Genomic DNA, 9,650 nt, shown 5'->3' on the forward strand with positions numbered 1-9,650 from the left:
GATGAACATTTTTTTCATATATTTGTTGATTGATTGCATATCCTCTTCTGAGAAGTGTCTGTAGATGAATGGATTAAAAATGTGGCATATATACACAATGGAATCTTATTCAGTAATAAAAGAGAATAAAATCATGGATTTGCAGGTAAATGGAAGGTGTTGAAGAAGATAATGCTAAGTGAAGTTAGCCAATCCTTATAAAAACAAATGCTGAATGTTTTCTCTGATAAGTTGACTGACTCATAGTGGGGTAGGGGGAGGGAGCATGGGATAAATAGATGAACTCTAAATAGATCAGAGGGGTGGGAGGGGAAGGAAGGGGGCAGGGGGTTATCAATGATGATGGAATGTGAAGGACATCATTATCCAAAGTACATGTATGAAGACATGAATTGGTGTGAACATACTTTATAGAGACATGAAAAATTGTGTTCTATATATGTAATAAGAATTGTAATGCATCCTGCTTTCGTGTATTTAAAAAATAAAAGCAATTTTTTAAAAAAGAACAAATTAAAAATGGATGATGCTGAGGAAGGCAAGAAGAGTTTTGTTCAGAAGTGTGCCCACTTCCACACTGTAGAAAAGGGAGGGAAGCACAAGACTGGGTCAAATCTCCATGGACTCTTTGGGTGGAAGACAATTCAGGCTGCTGGATTCTCTTACAGAGATTCCAACAAAGGCATCACTTGGGGAGTGGGTATACTGGTGGAGTATTTGGAGATTCCTAAAATGTACATCCCTGGAACAAGAATGATCTTCTCTGGCATTAATTAAGAAGAAGGGAGAAAGGGCAGACTTAATAGCTTACCTCAAAAAAAAAAAAAAACAAAAAAAAACCTACTAATGAGTAATAGCCACTGCCTTATTTATTACCAAGCAGAAATGTCTCATGGCTTTTTTTAATGTGTACCATAATTTAATTGTTGTGATACACCAGAATTCAGATCATGAAAGACTGACAAAATTATTGTTGGACAATCCCGATTAAAGGAGAATTGACTTGTAGTTAAATTAATATTTTGTTTATACTTCCATTTTAGTAAATTCTATCATGTTTCCCCCTTTTAAAGTTATGGTTGGACTTAATTAGTAATGTTCAGTATTTCACAAAAATGATGAATGACATCTCAACACTGTTTTTATATTTAGGTTTATGTAACTGAATATGTGAAAATGTTAAATATGGGGGAAATCCCTTCACTCTCTCAGAATAAAGTGTGATGTACATGTGTTTTAATTTGTGTTCGGTAGTCTATTAAAGGCAATGGTTGAAGATAAGGAAGGAAGCAGTGTCTACTTTATATTTTTGTTGACTATGCCAAATTAAGTAGAATTCCTTGTATCTAAAATGCTGTCCTTTCCTTATGGAAAGGCATTTTAGTATGGTTTATGTATAATATTAAATAAAGAAAATTTAATACTTAAAACAACAACAACAACAACACATACATTCTCTGCCATGGGACCTGTGTGAGAAATTAGAAATTTGAGGTGTGAAAATCTTCATTTCAACTGATCAAGATATTGTATTAAAGAGAGAAATTGTTTGGGGGCATGGACACATTCGTATTGTATGTAAACAGTTGCATGGCTCTGTCCTTTAAAACTCCAAGGGCTCCCTTTGCAGTTTTATAATTCATGATTCCCTGATGTCTCATGAGTCATGACAGTATCTTGACAAAGAAGGCATTTATATCTTCTGGTGCAAAGTGGGTTGTCCACTGGGGGTTCTTGTGTAGTACTTTTGCCTCTGTTTTGTGGGAATGAGGTTGCTGTTGGTCACAGTTATTAACATGGCAAGGCAAAGACATTTCTCAGGATGAAACTTCCTTGTAAGGCAGAATAGAAGGCAGAATGGAAATAACCTCACTTTGACCTTTTTTTTTTTCTAGTACACCAGAAGTGGACAGAAAGGACTTCTGAGGTATTCACAAGTGATACTTATTCTATTATTTCTAGTTTCTTATGAGTGCCCCATTTCTTTTTTTTAAATTTTTGTTTGTTCTTTTTAGTTATATATGACAGTAGAATCTATTTTGATATATTTATACAAGTGTGGAATATATCTTATTCTAATTAAGATCCCAGTCTTGTGGATGGATGCACATGCTGGTAAGATTCAGAAAACGTCTTTCATAAAATTTAAACTAGATCAAGCAAATTGATCGAGATAAATCAATTCTGAAATTTAAAAAATATCCCAATGATGGCTGATTCATAAAGACCACCCACTTCGGCCTTTGATCTTGGACCAAAGTTGTGGCAATGTTTAGGGTCTATTCTGGACATTGAGCCCAAGGTTAGGTGAAAATGGTCCCTGATAGGGTGAGAGACCATACTCTGTGTAATTTCAGAGAGGGAGATGGAGATGGAATTAAAAGATGGTTTGATCCTAATGGATTCTGGGGGCCAGATGCTTAGCTTTGCCTTGGGTTTGCTTCTTCAGAGTCTTGGGGTAGAGAGGAATAAAAAGACACAGCTCCCAGCTCCCCATTTTCCTTTAGAGGATGGATAAGGAAGAAGGCATGCCTTCTTATTGAGCAGTTTCTCAAAATGGATTTATGGAAAACTCCAGTTGTCCTTCTCAAAAGGGCTCTCTCTTCAAATTGCTGAGAGAAGCACAGCAAATACATAGTCCATTTCTGTCCCCTGACCCCTGCACATATCTTAGCATTCTAAAGGCCTCAGAAGTCCTATAGTCAAATACCTCTGGTCCACTTTGTTTAACCCTATGTTCTCTAAGATTGTTGGATTAAGGACTGTATTGAGTACCAGCTATCAGGAACCCATGTCCCAGGAGTTGGAATTGCTGCCCTGTTTCATTAAGCTCTATGGTAACAATGACCATCTCACAGATGTCCTTGTAGATCAGGATCAAAGGCACTTGTGGGTGGTCTTCATGAAGTAGCTATCATGAGGACTTTTTTTTTTTTAAAAAAAAAGAGAATTGATTACTCTATCTTCCCGTGTGAAGTCAGGACCTATATCCTGCTTGGAAGCTCTCCCAACTACCAGCAAAGGCGGGCTGCCTACCAAGGCACCATGAAGGACAGAGAGGAACATGCATGATAAAGAGCATGTTCTAGCAGTCAGACTACCCAGTCTCAGACTGGGCTTTTTCATATAGTGCTGTTGGGAAAGTTAGGCCCTCTCTGTTCCTCAGTTTTCTCATCTGTAAAAATGGATAAAATAAAAACAATACCTATCTTACAGGTTTCTGTACAGATCAAATTAAATAATGCATGTCAAGCATTCAGGACTAGGCTCAGCACACAGGAAGTACCCCAGAATGGTAACTGATTCTTAGGCAATTAGATTCTTTTAACAGCTCTGACAAATCAATTGCTATATCACTTGTGCATTAGGGAAGAGGGAGGGAATGTCCATGTGTTGTTATTACTCCTCCAACAAGAACTTGTGGGTCTATGGAAGAACTCAGTTATAGCTTCTTTGATTTGGCCACTTTTGTCTATATAGACATTCATGTGGAGAAGTGAGAACACTGAGACCCACTGTTCACTGAGATAGGAAAGACACCGGGAGGAACAGCTTCTGGGGGAATATCTGGGAACCTGTTTTAGAATATGGTAAGCTGAGATGTATTTTAGTTATTAAAAGAGAAACACTGAGCAGGCACTTTGGAAGTAAGAGCTGGTATTTAGAGGCAAGATGAGACTTGAGTTATAATATTAGAGGTCATCGGAAAATAGGTTTCATTGAATGCCAAGAGACTGGAATGGATTCCCCAGGCAGTGCGAGAAAAGAGAGAAGCCAAGGAAGAAAGAAGAAAAACCAAAGGCTGAGCCGCTGGAAATGTCAAAATTTAGAGATCTAAGCTAAATCATAGATTGTGAGAAGGAATTATTGGCCGTAAGAATGGGAAATGGATTATCCAGGAGTTGAAGTTGGCCCTGAAGCTTGAACTTCCAGTAACTTAAAATCTATTAGGCTGTGCAACGATCCCTGTTAAGAATTCTTAGGATTTCTTTATCATCCGACAAAAGTAAATTGTATTTCCTTAGTGTCTAGGAGCATGGACGTTGCATAATAATGTATTATTAACCATAGGTGATTTTTGCCTCCCAAGTGACCCTTTGCAGTGCCTGGTGATGATTTTTATTGCTATGACTAATGGAATAGGATAGGCTGCTAGTAGATTGAGGCCACATGTAGGTTCTCTGAAGCTTCTATCCCAAGGTCACTGTTCACATTGTGCAGAGAAATGTTGCTCTCCAGGCCTTCAAAGCAGCTCTGAGGATCTGAGCACCATTCAGCATTTGGTTTCACTCCTGTGTGGCAGAGCTTTATTACAGGGGTATTGGAAAGGGCAGAAGTGGGAGGGATTATCTGTTGTTCTCTGCACCATGAATTATATTCTGTTGAGAATTCAATTCAAGTATAAATAATATTTTTGCTGAAGAAAGGAAATAGCATAGAAGATTGGTATTATTTTAAAACATGAATCTTCTTAAGTATAGTAGCCACAGTTGTTTGTTTTCTTTCTCAGTTCACAGAAGATCATAATCCTGTGTTCTGTGACTTCCTGGCTCAGAGGATAAAATGGTCTGTATTTTATCCTGAGGGGGGACTATTGCTTGAGGGTTTCTTCTTCATCCATCATTTCATGCTTTCTGATTCAGGAGATGAAGCCTCTTGAGAGTCAAGACTCTCAACTGTAATATAGCACTATAGGCAGAGAGTATACAAGTGGGGAGGTCAAGGAAAGCTTTTCACAGGAGCTGCCATTCAGGTATGTCTCACTTGTTATTAAGCACAGGTGATTTTTGCCTCCCAGATGACATTTTGCAGTGCCTGGTAATACTTTTTGTTGCCATGTCTGAAGAAATGGAATTGGCAGCTAGTGGTTTGAGGCCACATCCTACTGTGTGCATAACAACTCTGATAACGAAGAAAGAAGCAGCCGTAATCCAACCATAAGGCCAAGCTTTTGCCATGGAAGGATGGATGAGCACTTGATCTGGTAAAGAAGTAGTAAATCACTTGTTCTGGTAAAGGAGAGAATGTGAGCGTTGCATAGTTAGGAGCTCCTGGGAGCTGACAGTGGGGAGATGAAGCCTCCTGAGTGTCAAGATTCTCAACTGTGCTGAAGGTGATTGAGACATGTGAATGGTTTTAAGGAGGAGAAGGTTGTGACCAGATTCATGTTTTCAAGGTGTGAACAGCTGCAGGATCTGTGTAAGGATGTTTCAAGGGAGGTGTGGGGAGGCCAACAACTGGGGTTGTGATGAGGCAGGACCCATACAGAAATTTCTTTGTCATTATGTCCTGCACCATCCTCATCGACCAGGACCTCTGGTACTCCATATTTAATGTTGCTATTACTTGGCATGAGATGTATTCCTATTTAAAACACTTTAGCAATTTTCTTGCAATAATATAGCTTTCAAAAAAAAATAGACTAAATTAAATAACAAGGATTTTTGTTGCATTTTGGCCTGAGAAAGCAAGTCTGGTGGTAGCCGTAGGACTGAGACTGGTCTTTCCTGACATTAGAAATGTTTCTAGAAACAAATTGTAGCCAGTGATCAAATTCATAGGGTGACCCAGAATTTAGCAGCTGGCAGCTCACTCCAATAATTCCTCTGGAAAACAGAATTCTAAGTTAGCCCATTTTTCTGGCCCCAGCTCTGACTAATCAAATGAAAGATTTAATTAAGCCCAAAGAAAAATCAATTTCACCTTTTAATTTTAATTGGATCTTTCAGCTGGTGAGAGTACTTCAAAATGAACTTCATTCCTTGTTTGTAATATTAAAGGGAAAATTAATGTGATTAAAAAATAATCACTATGCGTTGTTCTCTTAAAATTTCCCTCCTGAATTATTCGTGTGGGCAATACTGCCCCTGGGGGGCCACATTAGGACTTCAATACTGTCCTGTAGGTAGTTCATATTTTTGTTTTGGCAGCCATTTTTCTTCTTTAAAAATATTTACCATGGTAGACCTTGCTCATCTCTAGCAGGGACTGTTGGGAATTAATTCTGTGTTGTTGCTGTGAATACTAGGCTTAAATGGTGCTCTCCCTACCAACTTCCTGAGAAAAAGTCATCTCATCTCCGCTTTAAAAAATTAAAGAGTCACATGTTTCATCATGGAACACAGTTTGTACTAGCATGGAAGACAAATTTCTGTCTAAGCACAGATAATTTTTCATGCAGCTGTAAAATTGAGTGAGCTTCATAAAGGAATGTGGATCCAGGTTGTAAATGAGATTACGAGGGGAATTAAATTATAAATGATAGAAAAAGTTAATCTTTCTTTGGTTTAAAACTATAATAAATCTCTGTATTTAAGGTGTTTCAATTTTTCCTTCCCAAGTCCAATTTGGATTTTGTTTATGGAAAGATGAAAACACTCGGGCACACATAAAAATTTATCAAAACATATCTAATGAGATATTAAGAAACACAGCAGATTTACACAGACAGGCACACACAGTGAAGTCTTCTTTGGAAATTTTGGAGTGCATGGCTCATAATTTATAACACTCATTTAACTATTTAGGTGTAACAATTTGGCTCTTTTCCAAATAGTTAAGTGTTAGTCAGCTTCCTGTCACTGTGACAAAATACCTGAGATAATCATCTAGTAAGGAGGAAAGACTTATTTTTGGATCAGAGTTTCACAGGTTTCTGGTCCATGGTTGCTTGGCCCTGCTGCTGCTGCAGGCCCCTGGTAGCACAGTACATCATGATGGGGGCACATAGTATAATAGCTGCTCACCTCATGTAAGCTGGAAGTCAAAGAGAGACAGAAAGGGAACAAGCAAAGAATTATTGTCTGCCTTTGATAAGCAGGTGAGGGCTTCCATCAGCAGAACCATCTCCTCTGCTTTTTCTAGGTAATGTCAATGTCTGGTAGCAATGAGCATGAGAAGACATAGGCATTATTTTGTGTATGCTTCTGTTTCTGTATATTTCTGTTTTAGCTAAAAACTACTCCCAAATTGTTGTGGCTTAAGATGACCTGAATAATTTTTTACTAATAAATTTGAATATTGCCAGACTTGTGGAGATGGCTCGTCTTGCTCCCCATGGTACAGTTTGGGGCTGCTCTACCAAGGCCAGAAGACCCACTTTCAACACCCACTTTCAGCATTGCTTTTGAGATGACTGAAAGTATGGTTTTGCCTATTGGTGGGGAGGAAAGCTAGGGTGGTGGCCTGAGCTTTCCTCTCCACATGGGCTTTTCTATGATATGCTTGGGATTTCTCATAGTATGGTAGCTGAATTTAAGAATAACATACTAAGGAAGTACCTGGAACTTTTATGATCTTGAAAGTCACATGGCTTTGCTTGTTGTACTTTACTGATTGAGGTCGTTATAGAAGTCCACTCAGGATCAGGGAGAGAACACAACCTTGATCTATCAATTTGATGGATAACAAGCTATGTAGTAAAGAGAACATGTGGAATAGGAGATACTGATGAAACCATCTTTCACAGTCTGATCTACCAAAAACTCTATTCTGGAAATAATGAGAGCAGTTAGAGATATAACTGGATTTGAGATAGTTTACTTTGAGGATCACTGTCACTACGGAGGTGAATGAATCTTTCTGCTCTTGGTTGGAACTAGGAGATTACGTTGGGAGCATTCATGCAGGGTAGGTTCAACAACCTGCTGGAAGGGTTAGATTCTGCATGGCAAGGGTAACCAGCCAGAGTAGAGATGTTGTTTGTATCTCTAATACTTCATCAAACATTAAGGTAGAACAATCAGGTTCTCTCCAACCAAACAGAAAGGATTTATACCGTAATTTGTTGTGATCCATACCTCCTCAATAAGGTCAAAAAGGTCCCAGGGAGCCACTGGACTTCTTCAGCTCAGTGCTTCCATGAATCATCTGCTCTTGGTCCACACATGGTTGCTTTTATTAAAAATAGGGACCACTGATGAGAAATTTGATAGAACATAGAATTTTTTTTTTTTTTTGGTGAGAAAACTAGGCACAAGATCCAAAGGCCACATTTGCAAGCATCCTATGTTTGCCTGACTTCTTTCTGAAGGAGTCAAGGAATTGCCTTCTCAAGATGTGCCAAAGGATATATTGATTATTTGAAGTTGAAATCACTTGAGGAACTGTGACTTCAGAAAGGACCTGCCTTTTCCTATATGTAGCAAACCATAGAGGTGCTTCTATGTCCCTCACATATCTAGGCCAGAAAATAGCTTTAATTATCAGAGACTGGTCATTAGAACTGCAATGATTTTGGGGGAAAAATGTAAAGGAGGCCTTATCTCCCACTATCTTCTATTTTGCCTTCATGAGTCTTAATAATATCCATTGACTTTACTAACCTTGGGACAAGATGCATCCATTCTGTCCTGCCATTGCTTCACATTAATTTATTGTCCTTTGTCGAAAATATTCAAAAGCATAATCTGTTGACCATTTCTGTGGCCATGAATACGTAAATTTAATAAACTATATTTTCTTTTTGTTGTTTTTGTTAATTAACTCTTTTAGTAATTGGGTTCCTTGATCCAAAGAATCCACATAGGAATAAGAGGTTGGAGGTGATGCTTCTGTCTTCCACATTTCCTCCTCAACAGAGAGGGGTTCTTTGATTAACATAAGAATAGTTTAATTCCAGCTGTTAAATGATCAATATGCTGCGGCTCTGTCTGGACCTCTTGATTACCCTAGTGAGTTAAGGCAGTCCTCAATGTTCTGCAGTTCTTATCCCCTTCTCCGTGTCATCTAACTTGTGTTAAGCAATTATCAGCCTCACTAATCAGCCTGCTGGGATGAGCTTTCTTCATGCCCCACATTTCCCAGCAGTGTAAGGGGCACATTTCTGACGGGCAGAGGCAAGACAGAGCCCTCAATAGCAGCTGACACCAGCTCCTGCCTTTTCTCTCACTGTTTTCTCTTTGTGTTTATTTCTTCTCCAAGCATTACCCAACCCCAGGCTCAGAGGACGAACTGAGGAACTGAAGCATGAAGCCCAGATTATATATCCAATGTTTGATGAACCAGAGAAGATCTGCTGCAAAACAACCTCACTCTGATGACTTGGAGAGCTGCTTCCATGCCTTCTCAAGCACAGCGATGAACTGCTGTTTTTTTTTTTTTTTAATATAACAGAGAATGTGCTCCTAGTATGTGGACAGTGTCCCTGCTGACACACGCAAGGGTGTCAGTGTCCTGATACCACCTTAGTTCTTTGCTCATGCTGAGGATATAGGCAGCTAAGAATTGCTCTGCATGAAGCAGAATGGCTTCAGTGATGGTGTCTGAAGCCCAGGCTTAAAAATTACCTCCTGTGCCCCAATACAGTGTGAATTGCAGCACACCTCTCCAAGAATAGTTTGGAAGCAAGTTTCTGAGCCTCTGTTGCTTATCACTCCACTGTAGAGAGCCTAACTTTGATTGGAAATATGGTCAGAACAGTTCTGATTTCTGCCCTTTTCTACTAGCATTGTGTAAACAATCTTAGCTTCCATTACATCACGTACTGTGACATGTGCCATGAACAATAATAATCTTAATAAGTCACAGATAAAACTGAATAATGGCTAGGAGTTTGACATTGCCCTAAGCACATGGCATTTATTAACACTTCGAATCCTCAGAACAATAAGTTTTATTATTCTTTCCACTTTACAGATGAGGAAATTCAG

At 38.9% G+C, this 9,650-nt stretch overlaps 1 pseudogene; it reads left to right on the plus strand.

The window, feature by feature from the left end:
• The first annotated feature begins 519 nt into the window (after positions 1-519).
• Positions 520-847, plus strand: LOC107147335 (annotated as a pseudogene).
• Positions 848-9,650: the final 8,803 nt, after the last annotated feature.

The sequence above is a fragment of the Marmota marmota genome, unplaced genomic scaffold (genome assembly GCF_001458135.2).
Source record: "Marmota marmota marmota unplaced genomic scaffold, marMar, whole genome shotgun sequence".
Taxonomy (NCBI): domain Eukaryota; kingdom Metazoa; phylum Chordata; class Mammalia; order Rodentia; family Sciuridae; genus Marmota; species Marmota marmota.